This window comes from Falco cherrug, chromosome 1 (genome assembly GCF_023634085.1).
Source record: "Falco cherrug isolate bFalChe1 chromosome 1, bFalChe1.pri, whole genome shotgun sequence".
Classification (NCBI taxonomy): Eukaryota; Metazoa; Chordata; class Aves; order Falconiformes; family Falconidae; genus Falco; species Falco cherrug.
In genome coordinates, this window is record NC_073697.1 from 73,596,764 (window position 1) to 73,619,042 (window position 22,279).

General features: G+C 39.9%; 1 protein-coding gene across 1 annotated transcript in view; it reads right to left on the reverse strand.

Moving 5' to 3' along the window:
* BMPR1B (bone morphogenetic protein receptor type 1B) overlaps nt 1-22,279 on the reverse strand; it is a 253,263-nt gene that overhangs the window by 142,660 nt on the left and 88,324 nt on the right. Inside the window, exon 3 of the mRNA XM_055713051.1 lies at nt 12,030-12,080. The gene's annotated coding sequence lies outside the window, so the exon portion shown is untranslated. The remainder of the gene's footprint in view (nt 1-12,029; nt 12,081-22,279) is intronic.

Genomic DNA, 22,279 nt, shown 5'->3' on the forward strand with positions numbered 1-22,279 from the left:
CTAGTAATTCAGGGAGAGGAAGGGGGAAACATATATAACTTAGGAAATTGAGAAGGACGCAACAAATTGGCATCTGTGGAAGGACAGAGCTGAAAGGTTCTGAGGCTAAAGGCTTAGAAGATACTTCGGGATCTACAAGAGCAGCTCACAACGACTGAGATGAAACAAGGCATACATTTTTCTTCTGGATGCAGAAGAGTAAGTGACACAACACACAAGCAGTGCCTGACAAAACACACTTCTACCTTTTCCTCCTTCACACCTTTCTTTCCTCATTCATTTTTAGCCTACGTGTAGGTTTAACACAGAGATGTCTGGGTCTTCTTCTTGTTCAAATCCAGGTCCTGTCCTCCTCAGTCACTGCCTACGAACACAACAGGAGGAATGGCAGCCCAACTATTTTTCATCTTGTCATTAGGCACAGGCTACATTTTTCAGGCCTTGGCTTCAGCCTAGCTCTCTGGTCCAGCTCCTCGAGACGACACGACAGCTCACTCACACCTCATTCTGCAGTGTGTGGACAGAACTATTTGTTCTCTTGCTACAAGAGCATAAAAGCCAACTTGACTTGGGACTTACAGCCTTCAGCAACAGCTCATCAGTATAGCACTGTAAAAGCAGCAAAGACACCAAAAACAGCACTGATGAGCTTGCTACTGAATGTTGCTGCTTTAATAACATTTATTGTTCAAGAAGAGATAAATCCCACCAAGAAGGGCACAAGGACTACAGTTATCACACGTGGTCCAGCTGGGGCAGAGAGAATGGACTGCTCTACACTTGTTAGTACCCACCACATTGAGGAAACACTGAACAAAACACAACTAGAGAATGTCATCTGAAATCCAAGCCCAAGTAAACAGGTTTTATATGAAGCATCTTGGGAGTGGAGGAGTGGAAAGGCAACAGCTCCACAAATGCTGTTTTCACAGTGTCCCTGTGGGAGGACTTGGCAGTACCTCCAGCCTGGTAATCCTTGTGCCCACGGGCATCCGCACAGCCTCCCAGCATTGCAATCCCACTCCCCACAGTGAATTTAGCACCCTCAGTGAGTCTGAACATCACATTTGCCCTTGTATAGTGTACAAGGAAGCAGAGTACTCTACAGATCCCCCTCTCCCACCCCACAGCAGAGAGTTTTCTTTGTCCACTATTTGATAGTCCACTGGTACAAAATCTAGTCCCCAAAAGTCATTCAATAAGCTGTTTTCCTTCAGTCTGTAGTAATAAAACTATACAACACTATAAACATTTTCCGTGTTGGACTCCAAGATGTTTGGCGCTGTAGCTGGAAACACTGCTCCTTTTGTTTTTACATTACAGCAGACCCCTTTAGACCCACTTTCCATCAAGACACTGAATATTTTTGTCTTCTATTTTCTGTGAGATGAACCCTTTCTAAATCTAGGCAAAAGACTTATGAGCAGCTATTGGGTGAGTATCATCACTCTAGTGCTAAGCACATCACAAATCAGGCTCATCAGAAGAGCAGAGTGATGCCCAGGGAACAATTTTGCCTCCTGTAACCATTCCAACACATGGACTGGACACGCAGCAAAGAATAGCATTAATGGGAGATATGGACCTGTCTCTCTCACGTGGGTAGAAAGAAACAGACCGCACAGAAGGCAAAATTTTCTTTTAATCTATAAGTTAAAGCTAAGAAAAGCAATAAACAAGCTCTCTGATGAGTGTTGTCAGTCTGTGTCTAAGGAATCATCTTTGTAGCTGAACATACTCTCCCTTTCTGCCCCACGTCTGAGAAGAAGGGTAGGGCAGGTAAAGCAGGAGCAGAGGTATGGTGTATGAAATTTGGTGGAATACTATGCCTGTGCTGCAGCTGGCTTTTCTATTAAAGCTGCTGACAAGAATGTTAATGTTTCAGTTGGGCAAAGTTTGCAGGGAGAGGTAGCATCTTTTATTGGACCTACTCATACAATTGAAAAAAAAAAAAAAAAAAACCCAAACCAAAAAACAGAGAAAGCTTTTGGGCACAGAAAGCCTTTCCTGCACAGAACTGAAGAAGGGCTTGTTTGTCTGGAAGTGTCTGGTTTTTTCCAACTATATTGGTTCACCTAATGAAAGATAGCTCTCCCTGCAAACCCTGCCCCACTTAACAGTCTTTGAATATGGCTACAACAGCAACACTATTACATTTTGGTTGTACTGATGGTTTGCAACATAGACTTTGGCATATGGTCCAACAGGCATCGATTCATTTCACAGAGAACAAGCTACTGTTTTTAAAGGCAAGAGCTTATTATAAATTATACTAATTGCCAACGTGGGCCAGCATAAAGCTGATGGTGATGAAGGCTAAAAAAGCCCCTAATCCCCACCTCCACCCCAAAAATAACCCCAAGCTGTCATACTACCATTCACATCAACCATCAAAATATTCCCCAAGTATGACAAGTAGCACAGTATTTGAAAATGCCAGGAGAGCACAAATTGTCATCTGCTGAAGGAGTAGCAAAACAGTCCCCATAGGGGATTGTTAAATAGGACTAATGTGATAAAGTTATTTTCAAGACACATCCACACTTTCACCTACGTTGTGCCAACACTGCCACACTCACTAGGACTGATCTTGGCGAGTGGTACTCTTAACACGTGAGTTATCATGAGGGTTTATCATGAGGATACACATTTACATAGCAGAGAGAAAACCACACAAAAATAAGTAGAGCCCCTCAAATACTGTGGGCCTCAGGAAGGTCTTGGTGTCTTACTATTTCAATGTTCTTATTAGTTCTGGTGGAACAGATGAAATAGCTGACTGACCTCCTTCATGGACAGGCACCGATGCTAGGAGATGCATTAAATATCTGAAAGCTCATGTTCAGCTAATTAAGGCATACTTTTCTTCCCATAGTCTGCCATTAACTTTAGCACAAATCTAATTGGAAACATCTGTACTGCAAATGAGAAAAAATCAATTCTTACCCTCAACATACAATATACTGTTATTTATTTATAAAACAGACTGCATCTGAACACTTCATTGTCCTCTTCTCTCACTCAGAGGTTCATATTCTCATTATAATAACCATTTCAGGTTTAACACTGTAAGAAGGGTCTCAATAGGAAAACCACAGTTAAGTAATTTTTCAGTTAATTACATTTTTTTAACATATTCTGTTATCAAGAAATATTCTGAATTTTATTTCAGAGGTCTATGAGGAAAAATTTTTCAAGTAATGTCTGAAGAATGATAGAACTTTTATTTTCCAGATCTCTCTGTATTCAAATTACAAATGAATAATACATATTTTTATTTGACTTAGTGTTGTAACTATAGATTAATTACATTAATTTCAGCAGAATGTGTCCACAGTTTTGCTTTGCCATGAAGATCAGAATGGATGTGGTCATTACCATTAAATTACTTGATATTGTATATATTGTAGATCATACGTATCAATGACTGCAAAATTTTTTTCCACCATAAAGTGTTTCATCTCTACAGGATGCTTGATATTTTTATTTTTTAAATAAAAACAACAGCTACAAAAAGATTTATTTTGTAGGTAAAATTTTTATAAGCTGAGCTGGCAAATATTTGTCTCTGACATCTATTTAAAACCTAGTAATATACGTTTATGCAAATATCAATTGCTCTCTGGAATCTTTTTTTTTTTTTTTTGGTGGGGGGGGCTGTTGGGTAGAAAAACAGTTTTGTAAAGAAGTTTATTTACTGAAATGAACTAATAAAACAATCCATAGCCTGACTGTATATCTGAAATAAGCCAGACTGACTAGAAATGCAATGCCACAGCTATAATTTCTGAAATTATATGGAGGTTGAGGGAAAGGGAAGGAATAAATTGATTTCTTCATGCTTCAAAAAAGAAAAATAGTAAACTAAAATCAGTACAGTAAGTCCCTACAGCTTTCCCCTTTTGGAGGAATTTCAGAGTAACGAGAAAGACATTTTCCACCGAGCATAAGTGGTATGATAAAAACTACAGTCTCAAAATACTTTATGCATAACATGCTGTTTCTTCACTTTGCTTTCTAACTACCTGTAAAAAGTAAGTGAAAATGAGACACAGATCTTTGTTCCTGAAAATGAGAAACAGATTTTGTTGCACTGAACGTCAGACCTTTTACACTCATTTGAATGTAAACAAGAAGAAGATGACAAAAAAAATATAGTTTCTGAAATTGTTTCATGTTGGAATTAAACCGGATTTTTGTTAACTTGCATCTCGGTGCAAGCTGAGCTTCAGAAGGGGTATGTGGTTTGAAGGTCTCCTCCTACACAGAGTGTTGTACCACACAGAAGCCACAGACATCAACTTTTAGTTGCTCGGTACCACAACGCATCAAATATTCAAAGGAATGACCTTAGCTTTTTTCTATAGGCATCAGTCACATTATATACTCATATGTTGGTTTAGGCCTTCCATGGTTATAAAACAGAGGATAATTTTCATGTGCTCTGCCACATCTGGGCTAATAATAATTTTCTTTAATATTGTTTATATATTATGTGCTTTCAAGTCTGCTTTAGGACATGAACAGAGAACAGGTCAAGTAGTCGTCTGTAAAGTTTCTAAAAGATGAAGAAGGGCTTGTAACTAGTAATAGCCAGAAGGCATTAGTTATTTCTTTTATTAAATTATTTCTCTATATGCAGCCACAAAATGGGCACCATTTGATGAACACCACAGACAGGCACAATGTAGCCCTGTCCTTATCTAGCTTCTCATTGCAAGGTTAGTATCGATTTTCTTTTAGTATTTTTCAATCAGCTCACAGTCACCTACCTGGTGGACGAACCATCTCCCTGCCTCACAAAGAAGAGAGGTACTTGGCTGCTGCATTTCTCCCACACACAGGAGGCAATACAGAGGTGTCTTATTTTCAAATGAAGGCAGAAAGCACCCCGAAAATCACAGGACTGGCGTAACAGCATTAATTGATGATGACTTGTCTTATGGCCATATTACACCGAAAGGCTTGGCTCTGCTGAGTCAGCCAGGCTGCAGCACACCCTCCCCCAGCCCTTCCTGCACGAGTCGGTGTGGGGCTGGAGCCTGCCAGGCACTCCTGGGCACCAAACACACTCCTACTGCAGCTGGGACCAGCTCCCTATTGCAATTCATACTTGGCACACCTCTGGACACGCATCCCTGAGTACAGCTGAGCACTACAGCCACAGCCTATCATGGGACACGACAAACCTGGGAGCAGCACAGTTCGTGCATTACTGGAACCATATGCTGAAATACATGGGTTGGGCATTTCCCCAATAGCCCAGTCTGATTTTTGGATCCTCTAGACAGATGCCAAGTCCAAAAATAATTGTAGAGGAACACAGAAAAGAAAAAGATTGAGCCCTGATTGCAGAATCATTAAGCAAAACCTACCCTAGCTAACGAGAAGCTGGACTTTACAGTGGATTTTGCAGATTTTTGTAAGCAGCAACTGTTTGATCAACAATTTGTTCCATCAACAAGCCCTGCTGTCTCCTTAATCCAGCTAGAGCACCCAGGTGAGTCCGGAGTTGGCTGTTAACCCCTGGCTTGCTGGATGGTGGCAGTAGCCTACAAGCACCTTGCCATCCTGCACAGCACTGCATGTTTCTATCTAGAGCCATGCAAAGGTTTTGTTTATACCTGCTATTCTTGATAAATCAAATGCAGATATTGTTGCGTGAAACATAGCAGACATCACGGCTGGTTTGTACAAGTCACCTAAAAGATACTACAACTCCAATCGAGGTATTCCAGACAAAATGCAATAACACTTTAAAGGTCCACACCGTTCTTGACACCTTTCAGCTGTTTATAGATGGAGCCAGATAGGTAAGTTGGTGTAACAACAATATTGATGAATTCCTAGTTTTACTCAATACTCCTGGCTCCATGTGGCCTCTAAACCACCCCTGAACGCCAGGATGTGCAGAGAAACAATGAAGCAACTCTCCTTGACCTGAACTAGGTCTAAAAAGAACTTTAAAACCTCTATGCACAGTCTGCATAAGAACAGTATCGGGGAAAAAAACTGCAATAAAATTCTTCATGCAAATTGCCATCTGGGCCAGGAAGCGGAGCACAATACTGTTTTCATAATCTTTAATGATGCACAGTGTAGTTCAGGGGGAGGGAGGGTAGGAAATGGGACCAACCTTTGACCAGTATGACAGCAGCATAAGTAATCCCTTATTGCATTATGAAACGATTCATACATGGGGACCTGTTACATTACTGGCCTGTTAACAGTATCGCAGCCCCTTACTTTGACTTTTTTCATTTTGTTTTACATCAGACAAGCCTATTGCTGTCATTTGTAGAGAACGGAAAAGCTGCTACAGTTTTAATATAAGACACAGGAAAAAAATACACAGCAGCTGTTCATATTTTCTAGGAAGTCTGTTACAATAATGATGTCATGGAAAAAGGCTGGAATCTATTAAAATGGATCAGACAGGCAAGCCATTCAAAGCCTTCAAACAATATGAGTATATAAGCTGCACCATGTACCTTATATTAAAATAAAACAGGCAAAGAGTGGAGTTCCTTAAAAATATTATTGAGAACAGGCAATTAAGGTCATGTCATAGGTTTACTTCAATAAATTCAGTTTACTACTGGAAATACCCAATAAAGCAAAATACAAAAGCCACAACCAGCTCACTGTCAATTAAGCCCATTTTCACCTATAAAAGCATTTAAATCTGTTTTGAAATCACTGGCTCACACTACATAGGAACAAAGAAGCTCTTCCAGCAAAATACTCTCCATTGACAAGTGAGACATTTAAACACCAGGTGTAAAATTCAGCTCATTAGAAATGGTGTTTTGGTGGGGTTTCCACCACCCCACCCCCCCTCCAACTCTGGAATTAAAGCATGCAGCTAAGGGGAGTCCTATCCAGGTACTCCATTTGACCTATAATTAGCAATCAGACATTCTTCATTTATATGATGCTACTCCTGGGCCCTAGCAAGTTTGCACCTCTTGCAGCAGCTTGCTTGCATGCCACTGCAATCTGCAGAGCCCAAAGCTTGCTCAAACATTACGCTTCCCTTCCTTGGGGTACATGGAAAAGAGAAGGGTTTGTGGTAGAAATCAGGTAAGTTCTGCGGTTATCTGGATGTCTCAAAAATTATCTTTATATTGCCTCATTTCTGACAAGCTACACCTTCCTCCCAAAGGCTTTCATTAGAAAGGTTTTTATGTTGGTGGCCTAAATATGTCTTCCTAGCACATGCAAAAGTACCGAACACAACATGCAAACATTTCTGCTAACGTGAGATCATATTTTGACTCCCACATTCTTCAAATATTCAAGCTGACTTTTTGTGTATTTAGGAGTTGGAAAAGTAAAGACTGATCGTGTTTAATATATTTAAGACACAATAAAAATACACAGGGCAAAACAAACCAGACACGAATATCACAGGCAAAGTTTTAACACATATACTGGGAGGGCAGTAGGGGCAAGAGCTATAGTCCTCATCACAAAAGAGGAGACACTCAACTCAATAGCAGCCATTGATGGTTTGGAAAGTAATGATCCCGCCTTGCTTTGTGTTTTCCACTGGAGTCAACTAAATATATGACATCAGGTTTTAATATTCTGGGATACGCTGATGAGGTCACATGTAAATGGAATACATTACAAAGGAAGAATTATAAATCTGAGACCAAATGAAAGCTAATATGACATCCTTAAATTTCTTTGTTTTCAAGCTATCAAATAAACTTTGTACCTGTTAATTATAAAATGCCAGCAACAAAGAAACAAAAGCAATGAAAATACCTTGAGATTCAAAAAATTAATCAAACTACAAATAGGTTTAAAGTGATAATTCCATCAAGACATCTGAAAAGATATGTTTGATTATAGCTGTGGTCAGTTATACAGCCTGGTAAGTTAAATTGCTTTCATTAATGTTCCGTATTAAACTGCTTTCAACACCACTACTACAACTATTGCTACAAAAAAGAATCTCTAGCAGAACTCAAACCCAAAATTCAAATTGCTAAGCAAACTAAAAAACCCCAGAAAACAATGACCCCAACTTCACAGACACACCCACACTAAGCCATTTAACACTTCCTCCTGCAACTGGGTACGTACAAAGGAATTTCTGAGTTCACTCAAGTCCAGCTGCCAAGTCAGATCCCTACTACCTTGCTCACATTTCCAAGTCCCAGTAAAAGCCACAGGTTACGCATGCACTAAAAGCAAGAGGTTAGGCATTCAAATAGCTCTGTGCACTTAACTAAAGGCTCAAAAGATTTGAGCCAGAATGCAGTAAAATGAACTGGAATGCCTTATCTTAGGCATACCATTGTATTCATAAATTTTTACTTCAAGCTGTTATTGGATATAATAAAATAGCATCAACATTTCAGATGAACATTCAGGGCAAGCTTATAAACTATTCAGTGATTAATGCTCTTGTCTCATGTTTTCCATTTTCATTGCTACTAGAGGTCATATGTTATGATGTCAGTTTGAATCTGGATATCCATTTTGAGGAAATCTAATTCAAAATTATAATACTAAGGCATATGGTAAAAACTGCTTAAAAATTCTACACTGAGTAAACATATTCACTCTGTTACCCGTGTAGATTTCACATTCTAGTACCACCTATTCATCAGGCAAACATACTTTGGGTGCATCTTCCCGTACGGTAAACATGCCATAGGTTGAATGTGCAGGGGCAGAACTCGCGTATACCAAGATGCAGCAGCACTTGCCAACCTTGAGTGGAGGGTTTTGCAGGGCTGGATGAACAATATGAAATTAATCAAATCCCCAGAGCATGATGTAAATTGAATCTGCCAAAAGGATTCAGGAGGAAGAAGAACAGGAGTCTGAGCTGGAGGGAGGCTTGGAGAGTATCTTCCTTAGGAGCTAGTGGGATGGAGATGTTTCATGGGGTCTGACACTAGTAAGACACTTGTTGCTTTATTCTGCCCTGCTCGCAGACCGGAGGATTCCTCACTGACTTGCAAAAAGCAGTTTTATTAGACAGCTGAGCTCAGATGTCAGAAGACTGAAGGGACTACTCTGCTCGCCTCTCCCAGTCTCACTCTCACCCTCCCGTTTCTCTTGGACTCCTGCTACTTTTCTCATGACCCTGCCTGTGACACTGGCTTCTGAAGCTAAACCACATGAGAGCTAGCTTTGTCTTCTTCCTCCCTGGTCCCCCGTCCATCTGTCCCCCATCCCCCCTGCCCAAAGAAACAGATTTCAGGTGGTTGTGCTCCCTCAGACAACTCACTATGGACCTAATAAGAGAAAGCAAGAATCGGAGTGGTTCCGAACCCAGGCTGTGGAGCAACAGTTTTCTGAATATTGCCATACGCTTCTCTCAGATGTGTTGGTTCTGTATGAAATACTAGCAGAAAATACTTTCAGCTGAGGTTTTATGTTTGTTATTATTACTATTGTTGTTGTTATTAGTATTACTACTATTATTATTATTACCACCATTTTTCTTCTTTCCCCAGAATAAATATCTGTGAAATAACTACAATTAAAGTCCTTCTCAAAGCAAAATCAAGCTAAAATGTTTTTTTCACGTGCGCAATGCATGAAGCATCAGACTTATTACTCATTTTTGCTATAATTTATTATTGATCTTTCCAGTAATAAACGGTAGTGCATATATACAAATAAAATATTTATATGCAGCCTTTGAAGTACAACAATTCCCTATATTGGTAAAGCAGTGGCAGACACAACCAGTACAACCCACTGGAACTACTTCAACCATCACATAAGGGAGGGAATTCAAAATTTAAGTAGTCACTGAAACTTCAAATCTTGATTTGAATTATAAATGGTGAAGTGTTAAAAAGTTCCTGCTACAAGAGTGGACAATCTTCCATAGCATTTTATAGGCTGAATTCTATACTGCAATGTATGCCAGCCCAAAATTATTTGTATTATGCAAGTATAATTCTACAAACAAGGAATAGTAGAGGGATTACATAGAAAAAGCATGGACTTACTCATGGTTCTTTCCGCATTTAATTTACTAGTCCATTTTCTTTCTAAAATGACTGAACCAGCTAGGCACTTAACATAATATAGATATAACACATCCAAGGTATCTCCTTCCTCCAGGGAGGCATTTTAAGCACAAAGTAATCCAATGACCTTCAGAAGGCGTTCAGTGTGAAGCAAAACCATTTACATCTATGCAGATGTACAACCAAATGCAATGTGTACGTCCATGCAATTAAAATTTAAAACTACTGTCATCTTTTTACTCATTTCTACTCAGATTCAAGCAGATACACTATGAACTAGGATACTGGAGAAGCAGGACCAGCATTTGCTATCATGTAGTTACATATGGTAAATGATTACTAACCTCAAAAAGATTAAAAAACAACCAGAAAAAAAAAAAAGGTTCTTTTAAAAGGAAATATTTCTAAATTCAGTTTAAAACCTACTTGAATATCTAACAAGAAAAATAATAATTTTCTACAGGCATGACAAGAGAAAGATTTGGTACAGAACACAGAAAATTAACAGCATTTTAATGGTCTTTAAAATTCTTATACACCATGTTCGTATATAAATAGATTAACATAAAAACCATTATGCTAATTCATTTGTTTATATTATAAGCTTTGGAAGATAATAGATAGCTTTTTATTTTCTTAATACCTCCATTGCAACTTACTGGCACTTCAGTGATAACATGTCCATTTTTATAAGAAAAGGCTACAATTTTATTTAAAACTTAACAGGCATTCATTCTTTTTCCTTTCAAAACCTAGGCATAAGTAACAAAGCACCAGAGTCTTATAAATTTTCTAACACCAAATGCAAATTAAGTCATGAAATTGCTCTAGGAAAAGTTCCAAGAATGCAAACCCAAAGGAATTTCAACACAATTTCTCAATTTCAGGCTCTTTATGATACTCAGGCAAGGTAACAGAATATGATGTGGTTAGGAAGAGCTATCTGTATATGGAAAAATATTTAATTTTCCAATTTCAACAACTCCCTGTATTCTGTTTATATGCTCTAAGATGAAATACATGTATATAAATGGAAAAAACCAAAAAGGGTGACAAGGGCTCTGTAGATTGAGCAGCTCACTAAGTTTTCATTAACTGGAAAAAGTGGATTGAGGGTTCCTAACTTAAAGGGTGTATTCATATGTTTGGTAAATATCTATCAAATTAATGTATTATTCCTTTTTCCTTTACTTGGAGTCAAGTGAACTGCTTTCCTGCATTGTACCAGTCTGCATTAGAAGTAAAACAAGCACAACCCCCACCCCATTATGTGACAAGGTAAAACTTCCTACATTTTAGCTTTGTCAGCTCTGACTATGTGGCTTTACAGCACCATCTCCAGCAAACTGGGGCTTTTTCTATAATGAATAGAGTAATTAGTTAATCTTTCAACCACCCTCCTGAAAAGCCTCAAATCCTTTGTTCTTTTTAAAGACAAGGCAGGAGTTTTAACCAATTGTTTAAACAAAGGGCTGCTGATTTTTTGTTCTGAACTACTGCTTGTTTACCCCAGGGGAGACATCAGCCAAAGAATGACAACTTAACTTGCTGGGCATGCTATTATTTAGCAATAACCCCAAGGGGACTGGGGACATTTCCTGAATATGAACTTTAGGTCTGCCAGTGCTTCTCTGAAAATATGAGATGGACAGTGACAAGCAGCCTGCCCCAGAGTCATGCTGTAAAACCTGGTCTCAGAGTGCTGCCCTTTACCTCCAGCCACTCAGCTGGCTCCCATTTTCCTGCCAGAAGACAATTCTTACAATTCTTTACCAATCCCTTCTTGAAAGACGTCCTAGGTGTCAAGCATTCAAAACAGTAAGACCATCCAAACGTGCATATATGTGTCCTTCTCAAGTAGCCAGTTCACTATTGCCTGTATCACTGTGAACATCTCAAGCAACTTTTCTTCAGCCTTTCAAAGCCCAGTTCAAAACAGTAACTTTCCTCTGTGATTACTTCATGCTGGTGCTTATTAACAATAATGGTCTTTATAAAATCAAAATAACTTAACTCAGTCCTTACCTGAAGAGCTCTTACTGTTCAAGACTTGCAGTTTTAGTAAACTGGTGTAATCTGCAACAGAGCAGAAAGATGCATCACTTACGTTGCTGTTGTGCATTTAACGTAAGCATTATAATTCAATTACACTTGAGCAAACTGACAGAACTTTTGTTATCATGGTTTGGCACATGTTTTATGGAGACCCATGTCAAGCAGTAATTGTACAATACTGCATATACACACTATTAAGAGGTACCTTTTTCCTTTCCCAGTGTTTCTGCTCAGACATGGGGATGTATGAGTTTCGATCTACCTCAATGTGTTACTCATAATGCTCATGTTGTGGTTAAATAGATTAAATAATTAAGGTCCTGCTGACATTGTATTTCTTGTCACTAAACAACCCAATCAATTGAATTAGGCACTTCAGGAAGAGGTGCATGATTGGGCCCAGATGCACTCAACTCCCATCAACTTCTAATGAGCTCTTCAGTAAAAACAAACAAAAAAAACATACTCACTTAAAATGCAGATCTGATTACATACTAATGACAACTCAGTGAAGCCTAATTCTTAATTAGCATCCTGAAATGCAGCTAAACAAAACACTATGAGCCTGAGTGTCTACTGACCAAACCCCCCCACCTGCCCCCATCCAAAAAGCAGCAGTTGCACTGCAAAGACATTCAAGTCAAGACAGCGCACATTTGTATGCAACATCTTCCACTGAGGGCAGAAACTATGAGTTTAATCTTTCCTGTCTTGCTGAAAACACCATTAGGTATCACAGCCAGTTACATCCACTGCTTTTCAATGTGCATCTGATGCCAGCCTTGCATTTTGCATTTATTGTTCACTAGGGCCTCTTTGCTGACTTGGTATTATAGAGACTAACTTGTAGTCAGACCTAGAAGCTTTGTTATAAGAGACAGGCTATGCAAACAACAGCAGAGCACAAATATTTTTTTCTTTCCTTTTTTTTTTTTTACTTCTTCAAGTTACCTACATAGGGGCAGCACAAGCTGCCTCTGTTCTAGAAGAATTTGCTGTTATAACCATCATAATAAATTTACACCTGGCCTACCTAAACAGCGCAGCACTGAGCCAAACAACAGCAGAAGAGAACAGCAGTAATAGCATTTTGCTGCTCCGATATCTGAAGGCACTGATGTTGAGCCTTTGTTCTCGACACTGGTTCTCCAAGCTGGATAGGCAACCCACAAGCCTCAAATTACACTTCATTGATCCAGGGAAACCGAGCTGGTGTCCAGTTTCAGTTCTGCAACCTGCACGCTGACCCGGATGTTTGTTGGCCTAAACAATGAGATTTCAGGAAATGAAGAATTTGCACTTTGTCCGAGTCTTGTTTTCAGAGAGGGGGATCGCTATCTTGGAGGTCTAAGTTGGTGTGGGAAAATTGGGAGGAAAGCCAATCATCCAGATCTGGGCTCCTGCACTATGTTTCTTCGCTGAGTTAATTTCTGCTCCGAATTCAATACGGCCAAATCAAACCCAAAGTTAGAAATGGGAGGCGGTCTCAACAAGTTCAAATTCCTTCAGCATAACTTTTTGTTACCTCTGGTAACATTGGAGGACGTATGTAGGAGGAAGACAGGGCGATTACAAAACAGTTCATTCAGTAACATCTTAAAAACATATTCACGTATCTGGACTATTTTATACAGTCTGTCAATACAAAACCAAACCCCAAGCATCTGCAATAAAAACACATATTTTATATGGAAATCTGAAAAATTCATGTAAGATGACATTAATAAGGTCCACAGTAATGGAACACCATGGTCTAAATGTAGAAATAACCTGTCTGAGGAAAACCAGAAAAAAATTGTTTCTTGAGTATTCTTTATAAAATAACTAAAACATTCTTTGATAATTTTTCATTATTTTTCATTATGTTATAGATTAAACTTGCTCAAATGTGCCATGCAAGAATTTCAGTTTGGGACTCAAGAGAAGATCTTTGTTTCCATAGCACCATGAAAACATTTCCACAAAGATGCTTACAAAGCGGCATAGCTTAGCCCACCACCACCACCACCACCCAAAACCCCCACACAATATGAATAAATGACAGAGAAGAAATTCTTGAGAAACAGTGTTCACTTTGCTAATTAAAGTAAGAAACACTAAGTCATTGTATTCATGTATGGGAAATAGAAGCCTAGAGTTTCAGTTATTTGCTTGAAACCATAGAAGAAGCAGAATAATCCAGTGCCTAACTCAATTCTAAAATCAGCTGCAGTACTTCTTTCATTTCAAAGCTTGCAGAATTTTATAGTCATGTTGGATTGCAACTTTGCTTTATGCCTCCAAGTACCATTTCATTATTTATTCTGGCTAACTATTTTGTCTAATTGCTCATCCACATGCAGAAAATGCCTCCTGTTTGGAAAAAAAAAATAATCTAGGACTTCTGGACTTTAGGTTGAGGAGATACCCATCACATCTGAGCAAAGGCTAAGACCCTTGTTTCTTTAAGAATGTTATTTCCTACATTAACATTTTCACAATCCTAACATTCATAGCATAATTTTTCTTGGTTGAATTTTTTTTTTTTTTTTCTAACAAAGACCTCAAAGGTCTTATTTTTGCACAGCAACATCTGAAAAATACATATATGGCACAAGTTATGCAAGTGCTCCATTCCAATAAACCAGTAACCTGGAAAAGTCAAATGAACCTAAAATTCAACACATGACTATCCTTATTTCCTACCCTGAACACAGAGGAGAACTCTCCATGACAACAAATGCTGTCTCTGGTGACGATGACCGTGCTCAGTTCAGAAATCCCTTTTTGCCTTCTCAGAGAGGACCTGATGCATCCTGTGGTACATTTATTGCAGAGACGCAGTTGCATGCCCCCCTAGTAGTAGAGGGATTGTTCAGAGTAAGTTCCTTTTCTGAAGTACTAGATAGCCTTTTATTTTACACTAATGTCTAAGCTTAGATTTTGCTTGCACTTCACAGCACAGGAAAAAGTAGAAAACTAAGGACAAGTAGAAACCCAGCTAAGATGTGGTTTCTGTTACAGTTCCTTCAAAACTAGCAACATAAAATATACAGTTTCGCCATCTTATCCAGAATATGTAAATTTTTCAGATTCTGATCTCAGGCTGACTTCCACCAACAAGAGTGTGGTGGCTGCATGGGGAGCTGCTGCTGTCCATCTGCTTTACGCTGACAGAAGATTGCAATCAGATCGGGGTCACCTCACCTTTGAGTTTGCCACATACATAAATTAACAGATCACACACAATAGCGCTTGTGCTAACTAAAATCTAACTTACAGGCATAAACATATTTTTAACCTTTTTCCCTTCCACCCATTGATGTGAAACTTATCTACATAAATAAAAGAGTAATTTCTTGATATTTGCCCTTTCCTTTCGGAAACAGAGGAGCACCCATGCAGCATGTTTATCTGTTTGTCTGTGGAAAATAGACCAAATATACCTCTAGTATGTACAATACTGGAGAATTTTAATACCTAATGAACTATTAAAATACAGGGAATATACTTTCCATTATTCAAACATTACAAATATGTACAACTAACACTATATTCAACATCATTACAAGCATTATAGTAGTCACAAATATGCACTGCCTAATAATTATTTTAGTGGGTTTATACATACGACCATTTGTGAAATATCTGTGTTCATCCTCCTAGATGACATAAGGATTTCAAAATCCAGCCATTAGAAAATGCATGAATAGGTAACATGCCAAGACCCCTTTTACCGGTAGCCACTGCACAATACCCTTATGCTTATAATCACAAGGCACTGGTATACTGGGTGCCACTGGGAGGTAGCCCCGCTCTGTTCGTTCAAATCGAGCAAGTTCTAACAGAAGAACCACCCAATAACATCAGCAACTCAACATACAGTGCTGACTGAATAAATTTTAGCAAGATGTTCATGGCTGAAAAATAACAGTGGGGGATCCCTGAAGGTTTCAGAGTAACTGGCAGATGACTTTCAGCATTAAAAAAAAAAAAAAAAAAAAAAAAAAAGGAAGTGCAAAACCTGACCCTTGTTGTTTTGAATCCATATACACCACATTACTGAACTCCAAACCGGCACCTCAACTTAAACATGATACGCCAAACAGTGTTAATGCAAAAAGCATGGAAAAAGACAGCACTGCTAGACTGAAACTTCAGCAGCATATGCCAGCCTATGTCCACAGCTCCAAGTCACTGCAAACGTTAGCTCACCCTCATGTACACTCAGGTACATTTCCTATGTCCTCTACCATTGTTATCTTAGTCACAAGAAACACAAAAGAAAAAAAATATTACATGTGGAACCAAAAATTTCCATTCAGTTTATAGCATTGGTATTCTCTCTCAGCTCTTTTCATAACTCACTTATGTTTTAGATATACAGTGTAGAGAGTATGTGCCAAAAGACAACAGATGACAACTCAGTGGAAACAAAAGATACCTCCAATGTGGGTCCTTCTTTTAAAGGACATACAACTGAGGGGCTTAAGGCTACAGAATAGATTTATTGTATTTGATTCCTGCAGGTGAGTAATTCTTAAGTAGACAACAGTCATCCAGTTGGACCAATGGGATGTCCTTATGTTTCAGTGCTTCTCAATGTGTTAGAGGAGGTTTGACTATGAGCAGACACTACGCCTTCTGAAGCTGATGATTTTATTAGCCACCAAACTAAATGGAGGATGATTAGAATGGTCTTTGTTCAATGTCAGCTGAGACAATGAAACCCACCACTCAAAGACCAGTGTGAACAGTATGTTACACTTCTGCTCTCTCTGACAGATGTGCTCAACAAAATTCTGCAGTTCTGGGCCACCTGATGTGATCTGGTTTACATTCATAATGGGAATTATCGGGGGTTTGGAGCACATCACTCATGGGGACAAAAATGCAATAGCCTCCAGTTCATGGCCAGATTTCCCTAAATCAGGAATTCAATTTACTTGCCATGAGCACAGTGAAGGCCTAAGCTTCCAAAGAGGGGCAGGAGGCTTTCAGGCTCTTCCAACTGTGACAGTACAGATGTACCTAAACAGGTGAGGAGCTGACTTGACTCCAGGTGTATTTCCTGCATTAAACTTGCATGAAGAAGTAAAACCAACAGGGAAAGTCATGGGCAGCAGGGAAATCAACAGTTTATTCCTCCCTGCAGGAGAGAGGCAGATTTTTGGACAGGGTGCTGGCTGCAAAGCCAAGCTTCGTATTACAGGCAAGGAAACTGCTTCCCGTTGTTTGATCTTCCCACTTTAGGAAGAGTGCTTGCTAAATATGGCATCAAAGACATTCTTATTGTCATCATTACTTCCACCTGTCCACTGAAACACAACACCAAATACCAGCTAAAACCTCACAGCCCGGGTGGCAATGGTGTGTGCTACTGGCTTGATGCTACAACACGAGACGTTTTGGTCACGTCTTGCAGGCTGTTTTGCATGAGCTGCCACTCTGACACAGAAGCGCAAGGTTTGAACCCTATCCCCTAAGCAAAACATTTGCTCTCTGCCCTGTAAAGACCAACTAGGACAATAAGCATGCTGGCTAAGAGCCTGTATTATGCAGTTCTCTCTTAAATTATGAGAAAAATATTAATTTCAAAGAACATCAGAGCGCCTAAGTATACAACTGTTCTGTGATTCCTCTGAAGATATCAGGGCCCCTATCAAATCAACACCTCCTCTGCCTCCTTGCAAAAGCACCCTATACATACACACGTACTGCTGTGACTTTTTTCAGCTGTTCAAATTTCTATTCAGATAGGAATTTTTAGAAGAGATTTTTGGGGGTAAGATTTTTGTTTTTCACAGAGCAACATAAGATCTTTATTGGAAATGAATGTCTATATCATTGCTGCTCCTCCTGAATAAAATCAGATCAATAAATGAATAGCCAAGCAAAAAAAATAACTATTTGAAACTAATGACTGGGAAATCATAATACAGTCACATCATTAACAAACTTTTACCAACTGTTCAAATAACTTCTGTAATTTTTATCTCTAAAAGTTAAACAGAAATACACTAAAGTATCTAATTGCATAGATTTTTGCTTCCATAAATCTCCATCTCCCATGAAGACCACAAGTTACCTGCATCATGAAACCTCAGCAAATCTGGCAATGACCATAAAATTTGAGTTCTTTTGCATCAAAAATCATCACAAAAAACCCCAAACAATGTAATCTATATAAACTGGTTCAAATAAACCTGGTAACTTGAAAACAAGCAGGATCACACTTACTTGAAACTGCCTGGATCGTTATATTCTGGCTAAACCCAGAAGAACACATTCCTATTCCCCAAGCCTTGCAGCCAAGCGACCCCCAGGGCAGCCCAGGAAGGACTGGTGGAGCTGCTTCGCCTGCAGTGATTTTGCAGCTGGAACAAACTGTGTCTGAACTGCCAGCTAAACTCTGAGTGGGCAAGGACGTCACGTAGCACAGGGAAGGAGACTAATTGGTAGAGGAGAGCCTTTCAAGGAGAGGGAAAATTCATAGACAGTGGAACATCTCTCATTCCTCTGCTCCCATACGCCGCTCTCCTCTTTCCTTTCACATTACTGGAAAATACCAAACCAACAAGGCATAGCAATACATCACAAAACAGTTGTATCACAGGACGTAACATTTTTTTGTCAAAATTAGGTCACCTTTTGTTTCAGTGATACACCACAGCAGTAATAGATTAGTCAACATGCAAAGTTATATCAACAATAATGCAAAAATAACAAGCCACATTGTTGGCTGATGTTCGTGGTAGTATTTGTGTAAAAAAGATGTTGGAAAATGTGTGGACATGACAGAGCTCCAGCCACATTCATACACAGACTTCACAAGAAAGTGGAGGAAACGATTTTGCAATCAAACCACAGGGTAGCCTTTTACATCTTCCTCTCTGGGCTCTTGCCTGAACATAACAATCTTGGAGAACGTGGGACCTGACACCCTGCTTTGTGACTCACTGAAGTGTTTTGAGTCTTTGAATCACCCTGAGAAATCACAACTGGAAATGCACTAAGACATGCTATTCTGATCTAGAGGACAAGCACTAACGAAAAGCAGAGACCATTATCAACTTGCTTGCTATAGGTAAGCTATTCAAAACAACAGCATTGGGTCTTGAAATGCTGAGTAGTGCCTGGCTTTTCCCACACAGGCATTCCAGCCCTACCCTTAAGCTCACCCTTTCTCTGTCCATTGCCGTCTTTTATTTTCATTATTTTCCTTCCTCCAAATATCAACTGCAGCAACGTGAAGTAGAAAATTCTTATAAAACAGAAACACAACACTGGCAGATGATGAGCGTGAAACAGCTAAGCACTTCCTTCCTTCTTCACTAATTTCACAGAAAGGAGTTTACCTTGGCTGTGTCTTTTCAAAACTGTACTACCGATTCTCAAATTTTCTTTGGTGATGCAGCCTGGTTAGATCTAGAGTTGCTTGTACTCAACCTCTCCTGTCTCCTTGAGGCTTTTCAACTTCAGACCTAAGTTAAACAGAGCACCAGATTTCTGTTTTAGGAAATTCTTCTCACATGCTCCTTACCTGCATGTAATCTTTCGGGTGTTTTTCTTCCTTTAAAAGAAGCCAGACTATGTTGCTGTTGTATTAAAAGCTTATCTAGTGTTTGTTTCTTCAGTGCTCTAATCTATAAATGGGGGTTACTAAGCAGCTGAATTTTAACTCTGTGTTTGTTGAGGAATAAAAAATAATATAGCATTCAGCTTTATTTCCCTCATATTTCTGCATTCAGCCTCCAGATCAAAAATACATATTATTCAGTCCCTGTCACTCTAAAAAAAAACCAAGCTGTGCTGTGCTTTAAGTGCCCAAATCATCACTTGCTGTTACATCCTCTCATCACTTTTCTAATTAGTATGCACTAAGATGCTTAGGTTTTACACACTTGTTTTCCCTGTGCACTGAAAACCAGGTCAAGCTGCATTATCCATCCATACACGCCTCTTAACACTGCTGCTCACAAGAAACCTTTTATGTTTCAGTGGGACACCCTTCCACTTACACCTACTCTAAAAAAAGGCTGGTTCTGTCCTAAGGCTGCCAGAGACACAGCGTGCCCCATCAGGCAGGCAGTGCCCGTGGGCAGCAGCCTGGAGCTAAGGCTGCTGCGCACTGCTGCCTCTGAGCCACCACCAGCTGCTACAGGCTGCGGCATCTACCTGGCTCTTAAAAATAATAGCAAAAAAATGTTCTGAGCGTGTTATTCCAGATCTAATGATCCAGGAGCACTGAGTTCAGGAGTTCCCACCCAGCACTGCTCATATATAAGCCGATGGATATACAATGAGTGTTAGGTTTCCCCACAAAATATTTACATTTCTGGCTTTTTACCAGCTCCACAAAACAGAAAGCAAGAAAAGATAGTTTTATGCCAAATATCTTGAAAGAAATAGAAGCTACCTTGATGATGAAGCTTTTGTTTTTATTTTTAGGGCCTATGTGAAAGACCTTTTCACAGGCACTAACAGCACGGTACAGAGGGCGATTAGGCATTGCTGTTTGACTATAACCCATTTTTTCCTTTGAACAGGAGGCGGCACTTTTGGAACAAGAGCCTGTGGCACTTTGAATGCTCCCTGCTTTATCCAGTAAGGAACTCATGTTTAATTAAACTAGACAAAACAGATGCTCCATCATTTTAGCTGGAAAAGCCGGTGAGGGGGCTCCGCTAGCACAGCGACAGCCAACTGGGGCTTCCCTGCTCGCTGGCAGCCTATAAAACTGCTACTGGGGGGCCCTGGCATTGTATTCAAAGCCACTTTTAAGAGCCAATATGGTAAACTGTGCAAGATATGATGTGTGGGGAGCCCCATAAAAATCCTTTAATGGAAACAGCGGGCTTGCGTTGGAAAAAGTTTCAGGAGCCATGTACACCGGTATAAAGAGTTTGGCTCCTGTAAGGCATCGCGGCCAGTCCAAGCGTACAGGCTCCCATAGCCCCAGACCTCACCGCAAGCTTCTGGGATGCTGTTCTCGGTAAGAATGTTTGCACCATCAAGTCACAGTTCATATACAGAACACCAATATAATGATAACAGAACACTTTTTTCTTCTTTTTTGTGTGTTAAACCATGAGAGGCAAGGTGAGTAGGTTAGGCAGCTAGAAGCCCATCAGTCAGCCAGGACCGTGGAGAGCAAGCTGCCTGCGCTATGGGCACAGGGGAGGCAGCATGAATCTAACTGGGATATGTGCAGCCACTGGGATGGCACTGGTCAATGTCCCCTTACAGAATTATTCTTAGATAAAAAGCTATCAGTTATAACTCACTCTAGATGGCAGGCGGTCCAAGGCTGTCTCAAGGAGGAATATGCACAACACTGACGGTCTTTCTACTTCTTCTTTCTTCCATTACATACAGGTGTAACGGCCCTTCTCTTTAAGCAAAAAGCTCTGCAGATTCTGCTTCCATCCCCTGCAGTGCCAACTATTAGTCATTTCCAGACAGAGGGGAAAAACATCACAGAGGTGTGCACGGGGATGAAGGCAGCAGCCCTGCCCATGGTTATCAAGCACCTCCAGCTCCTGCTCTGCTGCTGCTCCAGGATCCCAGTGATACATGGTGTGGCTGCTCTGCCTTACCGGGACCTGCCGGGCAGCTACACTGATACCCAGGATGCCAGCCTGGAAAGAATGGTGCAGGACCACAGGGAGCATCGAGGCACTTCTGCTTCACGGAGCCTCACTAGAAAACAGATTCCCTGGATATAGGCCTGTGCTTATGACAACTTTACCTACTGCATCACCCAAAGGCCCCTTACAAAACTCAACAGCACAACGTAAGTGGCAGAATGCAACTATCATCCAGAATATATTTTTGCCTGTTTACCTAATTTTTCACAGCTCAGAGCCTCCACCACCACTTGTTCAGCCTGAGGAAAACACAGCAGCAGCTCTAAGCAGGTCAGAAGAACACCACAAGAAAGGAGTCTTTACACAGCGGAACTAGGAAAAAACTGATCTCTCACATCTAAAAATGAATGACAATGTAAGTATTCAAAGGGATGACCATAAAAAAGTGCAAGCATCAACAGTCAGAATATGGACCACTCACTGCTACAGATTAGAACTTCATTTCTAAAAATGATATGAAACCTGGAGCATCAAAAACACTGCTTGAACTCAAGTTTTTTTGATACTCAGTACCACAAGAGCACTTTCACTCCTGCTTTGAAGGATTAAAAGCACTAACATGGTCATTAGGGAATCTCATCTGTTTAAAGC